This window comes from Bos indicus x Bos taurus, chromosome 28 (genome assembly GCF_003369695.1).
Source record: "Bos indicus x Bos taurus breed Angus x Brahman F1 hybrid chromosome 28, Bos_hybrid_MaternalHap_v2.0, whole genome shotgun sequence".
In the NCBI taxonomy this organism is placed as follows: Eukaryota; Metazoa; Chordata; class Mammalia; order Artiodactyla; family Bovidae; genus Bos; species Bos indicus x Bos taurus.
The window spans coordinates 44242352-44259404 of NC_040103.1; the positions used below are offsets into that span (position 1 = coordinate 44242352).

The following is a 17053-nucleotide window of genomic DNA, read 5'->3' on the forward strand; positions in this document are numbered from 1 at the left end:
CATGCATTGGAGAAGGAAATGGCAACGCACTGCAGTGTTCTAGCCTGGTGAATCCCAGGGACGGGGGAGCCTGGTAGGCTGCCGTCTATGGGGTTGCACAGAGTTGGACATGACTGAAGCGACTTAGCAGCAGTAGCAGCAGCAGCATTCATGTGTTGTCTATCCTGTTCCACTGAATTGTATGTCTGTCTCTCTGCCAATGCCACACAGTCTTGGTTGGGGTCGCTCTGTGTTGTCGTTCAGTAGCTAAGTTGTGTCCTACTTTTTGTGACCCTGTGGACTGCAGCATTCCTGGCTTCCCTGTCTTGCACCATCTCTTGGAGTTTGCTCAAACTCATGTCCATTGAGTCAGTGATATTATCCAGTCCTCTCATCCTCTCTTACTCACTTTTCCTCCTGCCCTCAATCTTTCCCAGCATCGAGGGAAAGGGAAATCTTTCCTGTGAGTCGGCTCTCTACATCAGGTGGCCAGAGTACTGGAGCTTTAGCTTCAGCATCACTCCTTCCAAAGAATATTCAGGGTTGATTTCCTTTAAGGTTGACTGGTTTGATCTTCTTGCAGTCCAAGGGACTCTCAAGAGTCTTCTCCAGCACCACAGTTCAAAAGCATCAGTTCTTTGGCCCTCAGCCTTCTTTATGCTCCGGCTGTTACATCTGTACATTACTGCTGGAAAAACCATAGCTTTGACTATACAGACCTTGTCTTGAATTCAGTAGACTGATTTCTCCCATTCTGTTATCTTTCAAAGGTGGTTGGTTTACCTTTTGTCTTTCCATATACATTTTAAAATATTTGTGTCTGTGTCTACAAAGTCTTTAAAAGAATTTAACAGGAATCTTCTTGAGTTAGTGTATTCATTAGGGAATAATAGACATTATTACTTTGTTGAGTCTTGTCCATGAACACAATTATTTATTACTTTTTTATTAGTCCTCTAATTTCTTTCACAAGCATTTTTTATAGTTTTCAGCATAGAAGATCTCTCTTACATTTACACCTAATATGCCATTTTTTCATGATTGTAAATGATGTTGTGTTTTTAATTTCCATGTCCTCATTTTCATTGCTAGTATTTAGAAGTACAGCTAATTTTTGTATGTTTATCTTGTATCCTGCAACTTTGCTGAATTCTGTTAATCTGGGAGGTTCTTTTTTTTTTTTAGTTTCCTTGGGATGTTCTGTGTAATCTGAAGATAGGTGCAGTTTTATTTATTTCTTTCTAATCTGTGTGCCTTTTATTTCTTTTCTTGCTCTAAAGCTTTGGCTAGAACTTATGCTGCTGCTGCTGCTAAGTCGCTTCAGTCGTGTCCGACTCTGTGCGAACCCATAGATGGCAGCCCACCATGCCCCACCGTCCCTGGGATTCTCCAGGCAAGAACACTGGAGTGGGTTGCCATTTCCTTCTCCAATGCATGAAAGTGAAAAAATAAAGTGAAGTCGCTCAGTCGTGTCCGACTCCTAGTGACCCCATGGACTGCAGCCTACCAGGCTCCTCCGTCCATGGGATTTTCCAGGCAAGAGTACTGGAGTGGGTCGCCATTGCCTTCTCCCGGCTAGAACTTATAGCACTATATTAAATAAGAGTTGCCTTTTCCCCAATCTTAGGGGCAGAGCAGTGATTTTCTCATCATTAAGTGTAATGTTAGTTGTAGGTTTTTTTTTTTTTTTAATAGATGCTCTTTTTCAAATTAAGTATGTTCTTTTTTATTCCTATTTTCTGAGATTTAAAAAAAAATCATGAACTGATGTTGAGTTCTGTCATATGCTTTTCCCTTGTTCATTGGTATCATCCTATGATTTTATTAATTAGCCTCAACACTGTAGATTACAGTGATTAATTAAAAAGATTTAATTGAAGTATAGTTAATACAGGGGCTTCCCTGGTGGCTCAGAGGTTAAAGTGGGAGACCCGGGTTCGTTCCCTGGGTGGGGAAGATCCCCTGGAGAAGGAAATGGCGACCCACTCCAGTATTCTTGCCTGGAGAATCCCATGGACGGAGGAGCCTGGTGGGCTACAGTCCACGGGTCGCAAAGAGTCGGACACGACTGAGCGACTTCACTTTCACTTTCACAGTTAATTTACAATGTTCTGTTACTTTCTGCTTGTGTATACTTTCTATTTTGTTACTTTCTGTATAACTGATTCACTTTGTGCAGCAAAGTGAATCAGTTATGTAGCATAGAACATATATCCAGTCTTTTGAAAGATTTCCCCATAAAGGTCATTACAGAGTGTTGAGTACAGTTCTGTGTGATATCTAGTAGGTCCTTGTTGTTACTTATTCTATGCCGTCTATGGGGTCGCACAGAGTCGGACACGACTGAAGCGACTTAGCAGCAGCAGCAGCTGTGTATTGTAGTGTGTATATGTCAGCCCCAAACTCCCAATTTATCCCTTCTCCTGATTAATTTTCAAAGATTGAAAAAGAATCTTGTATCCTTGGGATAAGCCTCACTTGGTCATGGTTTATAATTCTTTCTGTATTTACTGAATTCTGTTTGCTGATACCTTAAGGGTTTTTCTTTCTGTTCAGAGACCTTCCTTTAGCCATTTCATCCTTTGGGGGTACATCTGCTGGTGAAGCTGTCTCTTAGTTTACTTTTATCTCAAATGTCTTGATTTCCCCTTCCTTTTTGAAGGATATTTTTATTGGATATTGGACTCTGTTGACAGTTCTTTTTTTTTTTTCAGTACTTGAAAACTGTTGTGTCTTTCTGACCTCTCTATATTCTGATGAAATATATGCTGCCATTTAAATAATTTTTCCCTTATAGGTAAGGTGTTATTTCTGTCTCATTGCTTTCAAGGTTTTTTATCCTTTAGTGTTCAGAAGTTTAACTGTTTACATGTCTTACTGAGGATTTCTTTGAGTTTATCCTGTTTGCTCAGATGTTTGCTCAGAATCTTGAGTCTGTAAATGTATCTTTTACCAAATTTGGATATTTTCAGCCATTATTTCAAGTTCTTTTCAGCTCAGTTCTCTCCTATGACACGAATGTTAACTCTTGAGTTACAGACCCACAGGTCCCTGAGGCTCTGTTCATTTTTCTTTTGCAGTTTATCTTTCTCTTTGTCATTCAGATTGGGTAGTTTCTATTTGTCTATCTTCTGGGTTACTGCTTTTTTCTGTCTACACCATTCTGCTGAACCCATCTCTGGGTTTTTGTATTTTGGTAATTGTATTTTTCAGTTCTGAAATTTCCTTTTGGCTCTTCTTTATATCTTTGCTGAGCTCCCCCCCCCCCCTTTTTTTTTAAACCAAGACACAGCAGTGGTAAGGAAGAAAGGGCCAGCTACTTACCCAACCTCCTCTTGACACCACCCTGATGAGGATGTTGGGATGCTTGGTTCTGTCTTGGTGGGAGAAGATGTCTTGTCTACCCTTGGTCTTTGCTGGCATGGGTAGTGATGTGACCACAGGTTTTTTTCCCTGTGGTTTTGTGGCTCAGTGGTAAAGAATCTACCTGTCATGCAGGAGACACAGGAGACACACGTTTAATGCCTGAATCAGGAAGATCCCCTGGAAGACGGCATGCCAACTCACTCCCGTATTTTGGCCAGGAAAATTCCATGGACAGAGGAGCCTGGTGGGCTACAGTCCATAGGATCACGAAGAGTTGGATTTGACTGAAGCAGTTGAGCACAGCAAAACATGAATACACGTTTGTCTGGAGTCAGGTGGTGGTTTTCTTTTTTTTTACTTTCTAGGCTGACTCTTTCTACTCTTCTGGTTAGAAATAGCAAGGTTTTCTTGGAGCTTTTGTTCACTTCTTGATGTTTCTGGATTTGCCAATTCTTTGGCTCCAATTCTTTGGATTACATGAGGCAAAAAGAAAACTCAGGAGACTTAATAAGACGTCATTCCTTGAATCCTGAGATCCCTAGCTAGTCTGCCTTCTTTCTGCCTTTGAAAGTCTTCTATTTGTTTTATATAAAATATGCAGAGCCTTTACTTGTCCTTATTGGAAAAGTACATTTACTGTAACTTCTGAGAAGTGTAAGCTTTTTCTTTTTAAGAAAATCCTTTTATTATTTTAATAGGATCTTGGTGGAAAAGGAACTTAACCTAAGTATTCAGTCCACACCTTTATTACTTCTTAATATTTTATTACATTTGTGTGAATTAGGCTGATTGAATATATTATTTGCTTAGAGCTTATATATTATTCATGGCACACATCTTATGTGGAAGAGCCTTTGGGAAATAATTGAGAGCATGAAGCTTTGCTTGCCGAGGGTTTCTCAAAAAGTTCCCTGTGATAAATGAGTTCCTTCTGTGTTACTCCCCAAAAGATTAGTTTGCTTCTTGGTGAATTTCTTTAGGGTAGTTGATGTAGAAGATGATACTGTAATACTGTAACCTAATTTTTAAAGTTAAAATGCCCTTTTATTTTATGCTAGGAGGCTATAAACTGTAAATCTTTAAATTTATCTTGGTTTGTTAAAAATAATTTAAGTATTTTTTCAGGAATGGTATCTTTTATATTAGATTATATCAAAGCGTTAACATTTTAAAGAATCACTGGAAGTCTCAAGTTTGTTGATTCGGTTGTGGTAGTGTTAGGGGCGCTCTGGTGCTTACCCAGGTTGCATGTGGTTTAAGAATCTGGCTTCTAGAGCCAGCTTCAGTGTTTACTGGTGACCTTGGAGCTGGGTTTCTTCCATCCATAAAGTGTGAATGGTCACAATTACACTGGTTCATAAGGTGATTGTGATGATGTGAGTTGTTTTGAACTTGTGAAAACTGAAAATATTTTTCTATTTTATCATAAAACTTTAAAAAAATGTCCATTCTATTAGTAACAGCATCTAATACAACTTGATACAGTTCTGTGGAGATTAGACTTAAGAGTTAGGAAACTTGAGTTCTACTCCAAGCTTTCCTGTATAGTTGCTGGACTTTTGGCAAGCAGCCCTGCTTCATCCTTTTCTATCTTATTTTACTCATTTATAAAAGTAGGATTGAGTTTGAACAGGTTGAGCTTTAATATTCCTTCTATTCTGTTTTTCTTTTTTGTCTCAGTGAATCATAATTGAGTTCATGCTGCTGCTGATGTTGCCAAGTCGCGTCAGTCGTCTCCGACTCTGTGCAACCCCATAGACGGCAGCCCACCAGGCTCCCCTGTCCCTGGGATTCTCCAGGCAAGAACACTGGAGTGGGTTGCCATTTCCTTCTCCAATGCATGAAAGTGAAAAGTGAAAGTGAAGTCGCTCAGTCGTGTCTGACTCTTCGCGACCCCATGGACTGCAGCCTACCAGGCTCCTCCATCCATGGGATTTTCCAGACAAGAGTACTGGAGTGGGGTGCCATTGCTTTCTCCATCTCGCAGTACTAATTGAGGGCAAAACTAATGCCTATGGATGGAAGGAGGGCTGCTCTTGTCTCAGGTAATGGACACACTTCTAACATTTATTAATACTCCTGTCCAACATTGAAATGGGCCACCTTAAGTGCTGGATGCTTCATAACCCTACAGGGATGAAAGTCAAGGTCAGACTGGCAAATGATGTATCAGAGTCAGGTCAAAATTATTGAAGTCTCAGCCAGGGATGGTGCTGGATGAGTTCTCTAGCTTTCTGGCCTCCCATGGGTGGAAGTCATGACATGATAAAGTTGTTAAAGTAATCAAGAAAAGAGGTACTGTAGTATGCCACAGAGGTCACTAACCTTAACTGAATTATAATAATGGCATTTTATATACTAAATTCCTTTTTATCTGCAGGTTTTTGTTGTTGAAGTGCAGACTAAATACTTTTTGTTCTCAGTTTTGAAGCTGTTGCTTCTCTCAAGTCTTACGTAATTTTTGATGGTTTTTGTGGGGAAAGGAGCACTATTATTTTCTTCTCTTTGAATGATCTTTGAATGTTTGTCACTTTTAAGCTAAGCTGGGAACTGTGAGTTTGGGTTCTTAGGTCCTTGAGATAGGCAGCTAAATTTGTCACCAACTATGTGGGTGCATTGCCAACTTCTCTGGAGATGTTTACCAGTCTGGGCAATTTTGATAGTATTATCTCCTCACAGTGTCTGCTGTGAGGCAGTCTTTGAAGAAATATGTGACATGTGGCAGAGCAAGCCCTTGAGGAAGAAGAGGTATTCTTATTACTTTCATTAAATTGTAGTGTTCTTGTTCCCAAGTCCTGCAGCAGAAGTTTGGTCCAAGGGAACGACTCTGTCGCTCTGCCCTAAGCATCTGGCTGAGGAGGCTTTGTGTACATGTGTGTGTGTTTACATTTCATAAAATGCTCAAGTCTCCTTCACCCACTGTGTGTCCTGTTCCTGCTGAGCTGGGTTTAGATTGTGCTGTATTGGTGGATAAATCACTTTATGACAGGTTTCTCAACCTTAGCCCTGTTGGCATTTGGGTATGGATGATTTGTTGTGGGGACTGTTGGTGCATTTTAGAATGGTTAGCAGCTTTCTTGGCCTCTTCACACTGGATGCCAGTAACATCCCGAGAGTTAGGGCAACCAAAAATATCTCTAGGACTTTGCCAAAAGTCCCCCGAGTGGCAAAAATCACCTCAGTTGAAGATCACTGACTTAGAATGCCTCTCAGTCAGCCCTGTGCCACAGTTGTGGGCATTCCCCTCCCATCTGGTTTCTCCGTGTTGCCAGCCTTGCTCACAACCTCTTCCTCCTGACTGTGCTCTGCTCATCTCATTAGGTGGAAAGTTGCCAAGTGGAAGGTGGATTCAGTGGGGAATAGGGTGGGGCTGGAGTCAGGTGTGGCCCTGGGTAGTGGCTGAGCACTGCAGCATGCAGATGGGTGTGTTTTTTGGTGGCAGCTAATGATTAGACTCAAATGTTCTTTGACGCGAGCCTGAGATGACGATGACATGGGTGGTCCTGGCGCACAGCACTTATCAGGTTTGTGATGTCGTTATGTCTCCTGAAGCCTGCCTTGGGAGTCTGTGGAGTGTTGAAAGAAAGCACTTTTCTCCTTAATGTTTTTATTTGAAAGAAGCAAAGGAAAGAGAAGCTACATCTTGGTGAACTTCCATATTCAATTTAGATTTCATTTTTGAGGTGACTTCAGTAGCTGGATAGAGCCAGTTTTTTTTTTTAATGTGTATGAAATGAGGTGGGAGAATTTGTAAATATTAAGCAGAAGATGTTTAATGAGTGCAACTGGGGATGGTGCATTGTCCTCAAGAAATGCTGAGAGGGAGCGAGAAACAGGTAATTGCGAATGTACCACCTTGGAAGGAATGGTGGCTCTATCTTGGGTAGGGGCAGGTGGTAAGGGGTGGGCAAGATAGACAAACTTGAGACCAGAGCAAGTGCTTGCAGTCCTTGTTTTATTAATTTTCAGACAGTCAGTGTTCATAATTAGTACTTTTTCCTGGGTACTACTGATGGCTTTTTACCTAATTGGAGTCATCTTGAATGCCTGTTTTTATAAGCTTTATTCTCTTAACACTTATTGCATGCCATTTCCCATTTTTAGTACCTATTAAGGACTGCATATTGCCTTTTATGATTATGTCTTAGTTTATTTAACCACTTCCCAGTCGCTTCACATACAGCTTATTTTAAAGAGCTTTGCTACTGGAAATACCCTCTGATGAACAACTTCGGGCGTACACCTGAACCCACAGTTCGGATGGTCTCCTTGGGATGGTGTCATGAACTGGGTGAAGTGGTTTGGATATTCTTCAGATTCTTAGATTAAATTGCTGAAGTGCATCGCTCAAAGTTTCTAATTAACATTCCCACGAGCGGGACGTTGAGTGGCCGTTTCAGGATATTCTTGCCAATGTTGGGTGTTTTAAAAAAGAAAATAATTGATTTAACAGATGGAAAACGTCTCATTGTTATCTTCCTTTGCCTGTTTAAATTATTAGTGAAGTTGGCTTTTTGTTATTGTTTTTCCTTTAGAAGTACATTAGTTCCTTTTGTGAATTGGCTGCACATGTTTTTTCCCATTAATCTTTTGGGGCTGTTACTGCTTTTTTCTGATTCCTTTATACAATTTGTTTATATATTGAGGGAAGTGATCATTTGTCCTTCGTGTTTATCCAGACACTTTTCCGATTTTACAGTTGTGCCTTTTGCTTTATGTGTGACTTTTAATTTTGATATGATTTCAGATTTAGAGAAAAAGTGTAAGAGTACAAAGAACTACCACATATCCTTTACTAAGATTTACCACTTGTTAGAAATTTACCCCATTAGCTTTATCACTCTCTCTCTATGCATGTGTATAAATACATTTTTTCTGATTCATTTGAGTCTAAGTTGTGTATTTCTTAAGACCTGGGACAATCTCTTATAATGACCTTATAAAAATTTAATAATTAGTGCAGTACTGTTACTAATTCAGACTTCATACTGCATTTTCAGCGGTTGTCCCTGTAATGTCCTTTATTGCTCTTGTGTTCTCTGTTCAGTGTCCAGTCCAGAATGACACTGAATTTGATTGTCATGTTTCTTTAGTCTCTTTTGATTTGGAATAGTTCCTTAACCCGAATTTTTCATCCTTGACATTTGACCTTTTTGAAGACTATGGACCAGTTTTTTTATTTTTTCTTTTTCCCTCCAGAATGTTTGCCAATTTGTGTTTCTCTGAAGTTTCCTCCTGGTTAGATTCAGGGTGTACACTGCAGACAGAATTACAGGAAAGTGATTTTATTGTTCTTAGCACAAGACGTTTGGTGCCCCCAATGCTAGTTTGTTCCAATATTGATGATGACATTGGACACTTGATTAAGTCACTATTTTCTAGATTTCTCTACTGCCAAGATACAGATTTTTTCCTTTGAAGTTATTAAGTATCAAAAAGTGAAAGTGTTAATCCCTCAATGGTGTCTACTCTTTGCTACTCTGTGGACTGTAGCCTGCCAGGCTCCTCTGTCCATGGAATTCTCCAGGCAAGAACACTGGAGTGGGTAGCCATTCCCTTCTTCCTGACCCAGGGATCGAACCCGGGTCTTCCTGACCCAGGGATCGAAGCCGGGTCTCCTGTATTGCAGGCAGATTCTTTACCGACTGAGCCACCAGGGAATCCTACTCCTTTTTGAACATTCACCCACATGTTTTTGCGTCCAATGATGATTTTAGCATCCAGTAAAGAAATACATACTTCCTTCTGTATTTATTTGGAGAAGGAAATGGCAACCCACTCCAGTACTCTTGCCTAGAAAATTCCATGGGTGGAGGAGCCTGGTGGGCTACAGTCCAAGGGGTTGCAAAGAGTCAGACACGACTGAGTGACTTCACTTCTGTATTTATTAGTTGGTATTCTGCTGCAAAGAAGAGCTTCACCCCTGTTTATTTATCTATTTGAATTATTCATAGATCTGTCCTTATTTGGGGCTTGCCTGGTGGCTCAGATGGTAAAGAATCTGCCTGCAATGCAGGAGACGTGGGTTTGATCCTTGGGTTGGGAAGATCCCCTAGAGGAGGGCATGGCAGACCACTCCAGTTTTCTAACTTGGAGAATCCTCATGGAGAGAGGATCATGATAGGCTACAGTCCATGAGGTCACAAAGAGTCGGACGCAACTGAGTGACACAGCACTTTATTATTTAGTGGCCTATAATTCACTACTCAGATTATTTTCTATATCTCCATAATTCTTTGAACATTTTTTGCTTTCTGGTGCCACAGGCTACTCTGGGCCAGTTTTTTGTGCCTCAGCCCTCAGATCAGATAGCCTTGCTCCTATTAGGGGGAAATTAGGTCCGGGTGCATGGTGCACGCACCAGTGTCATGACTGCTACTCCTGTTCTGTGGGCAGAGCGAGGACATGTTTGTAGATACACATGCACACGCACACATACATTTGTGGGTTTTACTTACATATTTTAAAAACTGTCGGCTCGTATTGATACTACCCAGTGTTAATTAAGACATTCTGGTGCCCCTCCTTGTTTTGAATTGTCGTATGCTTTTGCATCTTGTTTATACACAAGGTATAAAGATATTCTCCTGTGTTTATTTCTAGGAGTTTCATAGTTTTGGCTTTAGGTTAAAATTAGGAGGTACAAACTTTCAGTTACAAAATAAATGATTCATAGGTATGAAATACACAGTATGGGGAATATGATCAGTAATTATATAATGTCTTTGTATAGTGACATGATAACATGCTTTTCATGGTGATCGTTCTGAAACGCATAGAAATATTGAGTCACTGTGTTGTGTACAGGAATCACATAGTCTTGTAGGTCAGTTACACTTCAACAGCAAACAGACTCAGAAAAAGAGAGGAGATTTGTTGTTACTGGAGGCGAGATGGGGTGGAGAGAGAAATTGGATGAAGGTAGTTGAAAGGTACAGACACTCACGTAAAAGATACTTAGGGATGTCCTGTACAACATGATAAATACAGTTAGCACTCCTATATGTTATATATGAAAGTTGTTAAGGGATTAAGTCCTAGGGGTTCTCATCACAAGGGAGGAAATGTATTTTTCTCTTTCTTTAATATTGTATCCATGTGAGATGGTGTATGTCCACTAAGCTTATTGTGGTAATGTTTCATGATGTAGGTCAAATCATTATGCTGTATACCTTAAATTTACACAGTGCTATATGTTAATTATACCTCAGTAAGACTAGAAGAAAAAAAGAATTGCTGTGTGTACTGAACTAAAACTTTTGAAGTTTACTGTCTCATTAAAAGCTGATACTTTGAAACTGACTTGGAAAAATAGCATATTAAAAGTAAAATTCAGAGCATGAAACTTACTTTATAAATTTTGACATCAGAAGACTATTTTATTCTTCAAAGTAAATGCATCAAAAATGTAAAAAAGATTTGGGATCCATCTCAAATTATTTTTGGTTTGTGATGTCAGATAGGGGTTAAAGTTGATCATTTTTTCTATATGAACAGCCAGTTGCTTCAGCACTGTTTGTTGAAAAGGATTTCCATTTTCTGTTGAATTGCTTTTGTGCCTCCTAGGAAAATCGGGTGACAGTGTCAGTGTGAGTCTGTCCCTGGACTCTCTGTTTTGATGGATTTGTCTGTCGTGAGACCAAGACCACACTTTGATGATTACTGTGGCTTTACAATAAGTCTTGAAGTGTAAGTCCTTCAACTTACTCTTTTTTAAGATTGTTTTGGCTCTTTTACATCCTTCACATTTTCCTGTATGTTTTAGAATCCAATGGCCAATTTCTGCAAAAATATCTGTTTGGAATATGAACAGAATTCTGGGCAGAATCAGCCTCTTTACAGTAATGAATTTTCCAAATTACAAACAAGGTGTATGTCTCCATGCCCTTAGATATTTAATTTCTCTCATAAGTGTATTTCAGTTTTCAGTATATGAGACATGCATGTCTTTTGTAAAAATGATTCATAATTAATCTGCTCTTTAACATTAAGATAAAATTTTAAAATTTCATTTTCATTTTGCTGTTAGTCTGTAGAAATATATTTGGATTTTGTAGGATGACCTTGCATCCTGCAGCCTTGCTAAATTGACTTAGATTAATCTGGCTGGACTAATTTAGATTTCCTAGAAATTTCTTTGTTAGTAATTATGTTCTCTGTGAAAAGAAACAGTTTTTATACCTTCTTTTCCAATTTTTAGCCATTCTTTCTTTTCTTTGCCATATTACACTGGCTAGGAGCTTCTGTCTGTTGTTCAATAGAAGTGGTAAGAACGGGCACCCTTCCCTTGTTGCCAATCAAGTGGAAAGGGCCTCAGGATTTTACTATTAAGTGTATTATTTGCTGTAGGTGTATAGGATTAAGGAAGTTTCTCTGTGTCTAGTGTGCTGAGGTTTTTTGTTTTTTTTTTAAAAACTCAGTATGGATGTTGATTTTTGTTAAGTGCTTTTGTTGCATCAGTTATTCTGTGACACGATACTGACTTTCAGATACTCATGTAACTTTATGTTCCTGGGATAAACTCCACTTGGTCATGATATATTATTATTTTTATAAGTTGCTGATTTTTCCAATAGTTTGCTAAGGATGTTTTCATCTGGGTTCATGAACTATCCTGCATTGAAGAAGGAAATGGCAGCCCACTCCAGTGTTCTTGCCTGGAGAATCCCAGGGACGGGGGCGCCTGGTGGGCTGCCGTCTATGAGGTTGCACAGAATCGGACATGACTGAAGTGACTTAGCAGCAGCAGCAGCATAAACTATGTTTATGATTTGTAGTTTTTTTTTTTTTAATTTTCTTGTTTAGATTTTTCTGATAGTTTTAGGCAAAGCATGTAAATGAGGTGGGAATTATTCTCTTCCTTATTGTTTGATAGGATTCACTAGTGAAACCACTTGAGCTTTGAGTTTTCTTGTTGTAGAAGGGTAGACTAACCAGTTAATTTGTTTAACAGACGTATTGCTATTCAGATTTTTCAAGTTTCAGCATGTGTCAGTTGTGGAAAGTTGTGTTTCTCTTTTTCCATTCTCTCCACTTTAGACCGGTGTTTTAGACTCAGAGTGCATCTCTCTGCGTGTCTTGCAGGCTATGGTTGGGTCTCATCTTTTGGCTTTTGTTTTTCTTTATCCCCATTCGGACAGTCTGTGCCTTTTAATTGGAATATTTGGCCCCTTTATATTTAATGCACTGACTGACACACAGTTGATTCTCTTTATTCATGTATTCTATATCTGCAGATATAGAATAGAATCTATAAACCTACTCACTAAAATTTAATTCTGATCCCCAAGTCAGTACTGACAGTGCTCTCAGCATCATTCACGGACACGCACAAAGCAGTGAAATGTTTGAGTCGTCTAGTGTCCCGGCTCTGAAGTGATGCTGAGCAAGTCATACTCTACCTTCCTGTTGCATCTCTCACACTGTCCTTTTTGTGATCTCTTCAGTGCCATGATTTTCACATTTTGTAGGGTTTTTTTTCATGCTTTCACTGTTTAAAATTGCCCCTAAGCATAGTGCTGAGATGCTGCCTCGTGTTCCTAAGTAAAGAAGACTGTAGTGTGCCTTACGGAGAAAATAGGCTTGTTATTAGGCAGGCTTCCTCAGGCAGGAGTTAAAATACTATTGATCATGAGTTCAGTGTTAATGAATGGACAAAATATATTTGCTAAATAAGGTGTCTTCAAACACAAGCAAACTAACACAAGCTTATGTGTTGATGGTTGACTGAAGTGTTGTGACCAGAGGCTCCCTGGAACCTCACCTTGTATCTCCCCTAGGAGCAATGGTTCTGTGTTCACTAATTCCATGTTCCTGCCAACTTTATGGAAGATGACTGTACACAGTGAAAACTGACTAAAGTCGGGTTTAGATCTTTTATCCCCTCCCTTTTCTGTTACTCTCTTACTCCCTTACTCTACTGATTGTTTTGATATTCCATTGAATAACTTATTTTTAGTGGTTGCATTTGCAGTTGCAGCATTCATCCTCAACTTAGTGCAATCTGTCCTACTCTCATAATTAATGTCTTACCAATTCTTGTAAAATAGAAGCACTTTGCAACAATGTAATCCCATTCTCATCATGTTCACTGTGCTGTTGTTTTCATATATTTTACATAAATCTACATTGCAAGCCTCCATGTTACACTTGTTGTGCTAAGAGGAGAAAATGAGAGATAGTTCTTTGTTAATCCACATATTTCCATCTGTGTTACCCTTCTTTTCTTTTTGTAGATTCTAGTCTTTATCAGGTATCATTTGCTGGAAATAAATTTCCTTAGTTTTTGTTCATCTGGACTTCTTTATTTTGCTTGATTTTTGAAAGATATTTTTGCTGCATATGGAATTCTTTCAACATTATGGTTATCATTTCATTGTTTTCTGGCTTTTTTCTGATAGAAAGTGATAATTCATACTGTAGTTATTGTTGTCATTGTTATTGTTTCTTTCTAGGTGCTTTCAAGATTTTTCTCTTAATTTTTGATTTCCATTAGTTTCTGATGCTCAGATGCAGTTCTGTTTATATTGATCCTACATAGGGTTCTTTCCTTTTCTCCTTTGCCTTTTGCTTCTCTTCTTTTCTCAGCTATTTGTAAGGCCTCCTCAGACAACCATTTTGCCTTTTTGCATTTCTTTTTCTTGGGGATGGTCTTGATCACTGCCTCCTGTACAATGTCATGAACCTCTGTCCATGGTTCTTCAGACACTCTATCAGGTCTAATCCCTTGAATCTACTTGTCACTTCCACTGTATAATTGTAAAGGATTTGATTTAGATCATACCTGAATTATCTAGTGGTTTTTCCTACTTTCTTCAATTTAAGTCTGAATTTGGCCATAAGGAGTTCATGATCTGAGCTACAATCAGCTCCCAGTCTTGTTTTCGCTGACTATATAGAGCTTCTCCATCTTTGGCTGCAAAGAACATAATCAGTCTGATTTTGATATTGACTATCTGGTGATGTCCATGTGTAGAGTCTTCTCTTGTGTTGTTGGAAGAGGGAGTTTGGTATAACCAGTGCATTCTCTTGGCAAAACTCTGTTAGCCTTTGCCCTGACTTTGTTTTGTATTCCAAGGCGAAATTTGCCTGTTACTCCAGGTATCTCTTAACTTCCTACTTTTGCATTCCAGTCCCCTGTGATGAAAAGGACATCTTTTTGGGGTGCTAGTTCTAGAAGGTCTTGTAGGTCTTCATTGAACCATTCAACTTCAGCTTCTTCAGCATTACTGATCGGGTATAGACTTGGATTACTGTGATATTGAATGGTTTGACTTGGAAACAAATGAGATCATTCTGTCATTTTTGAGATTGCATCTAAGTACTGCATTTCTGGATCTTTTGTTGACTATGATGGCTACTCCATTTCTTCTAAGGGTCCACAGTAGTAGATACAATGGTCATCTGAGTTAAATTCACCCATTCCAGTCCATTTTAGTCCACTGATTTCTACAATGTTGACGTTCACTCTTGCCATCTCCTGATTGACCACTTCCAATTTGCCTTGTTCATGGACCTAACATTCCAGGTTCCTATGCAATACTGCTCTTTATAGCATTGGACTCTACTTCCATCACCAGTCACATCCACAACTGGGTGTTGTTTTTGCTTTGGCTCATCTCTTCACTCTTTCTGGAGTTATTTCTCCACTGATCCAAAGAATTCCAGAGAATAGCAAACAACAGAAGAGTTCTTCAAAGAATAGCAGAATTCCAAAGAATAGCAAGGAGAGATAAGAAAGCCTTCCTCAGCGATCAAAATGCAAAGAAATTGGGAAAGACTAGAGATGACTTCAAGAAAATTAGAGATACCAAGGGAACACTTCATGCAAAGACGGGCTTGCTAAAGGACAGAAATGGTATGGACCTAACAGAAGCAGAAGATACTAAGAAGAGGTGGCAAGAATACACAGAAGAACTGGACAAAAAAGAGCTTCACGACCAAGATAATCATGATGCTGTGATCACTGACCTAGAGCCAGACATCCTGGAATGTGAAGTAAAGTGGGCCTTAGAAAGCATCACTACGAACAAAGCTAGTGGAGGTGATGGAATTCCAGTTGAGCTATTCCAAATCCTGAAAGATGATGCTGTGCAAGTGCTGCACTCAGTATGCCAGCAAATTTGGAAAACAGCAGTGGCCACAGGACTGGAAAAGGTCAGTTTTCATTCCAATCCCAAAGAAAGGCAATGCCAAAGCATGCTCAAACTACCACACAGTTGTACTCATCTCACACGCTCGCAAAGTAATGTTCAAAATCCTCCAAGCTAGAACTTCAACAGTACATAAACCATGAACTTCCAGATGTTCAAGCTGGTTTTAGAAAAGGCAGAGGAACCAGAGATCAAATTGCCAACATCCACTGAGTCATCGAAAAAGCAAGAGAGTTCCAGAAAAATATCTACTTCTGTTTTATTGACAAAGCCTTTGACTGTGTGGATCACCACAAACTGTGGAAAATTCTTCAAGAGATGGGGATACCAGACCACCTGACGTGCCTCCTGAGAGATCTATATGCAGGTCAAGAAGCAACAGTTAGAACTGAAAATAGACTGGTTCCAAATTGGGAAAGGAGTACATCAAGGCTGTATATTGTCACCCTGCTTATTTAACTTATATGCAGAGTACATCCTGTGAAATGCTGGGCTGGAAGAAGCACAAGCTGGAATCAAGATTGCCAGGAGAAATATCAATAACCTTAGATATGCAGATGACATTACCCTTATGGCAGAAAGTGAAGAAGAACTAAAGAGGCTCTTGGTAAAAGTGAAAGAGCAGAGTGAAAAAGTTGGCTTAAAGCTCAACATTCAAAAAAATAAGATCATGGCATCCAGTCCCTCAGTTCATGGCAAATAGATGGGGAAACAATGGAAACAGTGACAGACTTTATTTTCTTGGGCTCCAAAATCACTGCAGACCGAAGCCATGAAATTAAAAGACGCTTGCTCATTGGAAGAAAAGTTATGACCAACCTAGACAGAATATTAAAAAGCAGAGACATTACTTTGCCAACAAAAGTCTGTCCAGTCAAAGCTATGGTTTTTCCAGTAATTGTGTATGGATGTGAGAGTTGGACTATAAAGAAGGCTGGGCGTCGAGGAATTGATGCTTTTGAATTGTGGTCCTGGAGAAGACTCTTGAGAGTCCCTTGGACTGCAAGGAGATCCAACCAGTCCATCCTAAAGGAAATCAGTCCTGAATATTCATTGGAAGAACTGATGCTGAAGCTGAAATTGCAATACTTTGGCCACCTGATGTGAAGAACTGACTCACTGAAAAAGACCCTGATGCTAGAAGATTGAAGGCAGGAGGAGAAAGGGATGACAGAGGATAAGATGGTTGGATGGCATCACCAATTCAATGGACATGAATTTGAGTAAGCTTTGGGAGTTGGTGGTGGGCAGAGAAGCCTGGTGTGCTGCCGTCTGTGGCATCGCAAAGAGTCAGACACAACTGAGTGATGGAAGTGAACTGAATGCAGGGTTCACTACGTTTCTTGGGTTTCTAATATAAGTCAGTGTCTTTTCATCATATCTGGGAGGTTTACAGCTATTGGGCCTCCAAATACTTTTCTGCTCTGGTATCCTTCTCTTCGCCTTCTGATCTCCAGTTATACCTATGTTACACTGTTTGATGTTATTTCACAGCTTTGTGAGTGTTCATTTTTCTACAGTCTTTTTTTTATTTTCCAGCTTGGATAATTTACATT

At 39.5% G+C, this 17053-nt stretch overlaps 1 protein-coding gene across 11 annotated transcripts in view; it reads left to right on the forward strand.

Moving 5' to 3' along the window:
- The window catches only part of MARCH8 (membrane associated ring-CH-type finger 8), a 110244-nt gene that overhangs the window by 13817 nt on the left and 79374 nt on the right, over positions 1-17053 (forward strand). For 2 of the 11 annotated variants that reach the window (XM_027530994.1, XM_027530993.1), the window contains exon 1: positions 5255-5390. The exons of 4 other annotated variants lie outside the window; for them this stretch is intronic. The gene's annotated coding sequence lies outside the window, so the exon portion shown is untranslated. Of the gene's footprint in view, positions 1-5254; positions 5391-6772; positions 6870-6914; positions 7182-10911; positions 11035-17053 lie in introns of those variants that run through there. 5 more of the 11 variants (XM_027530991.1, XM_027530995.1, XM_027530988.1 and 2 more) reach the window with 4 other exon arrangements.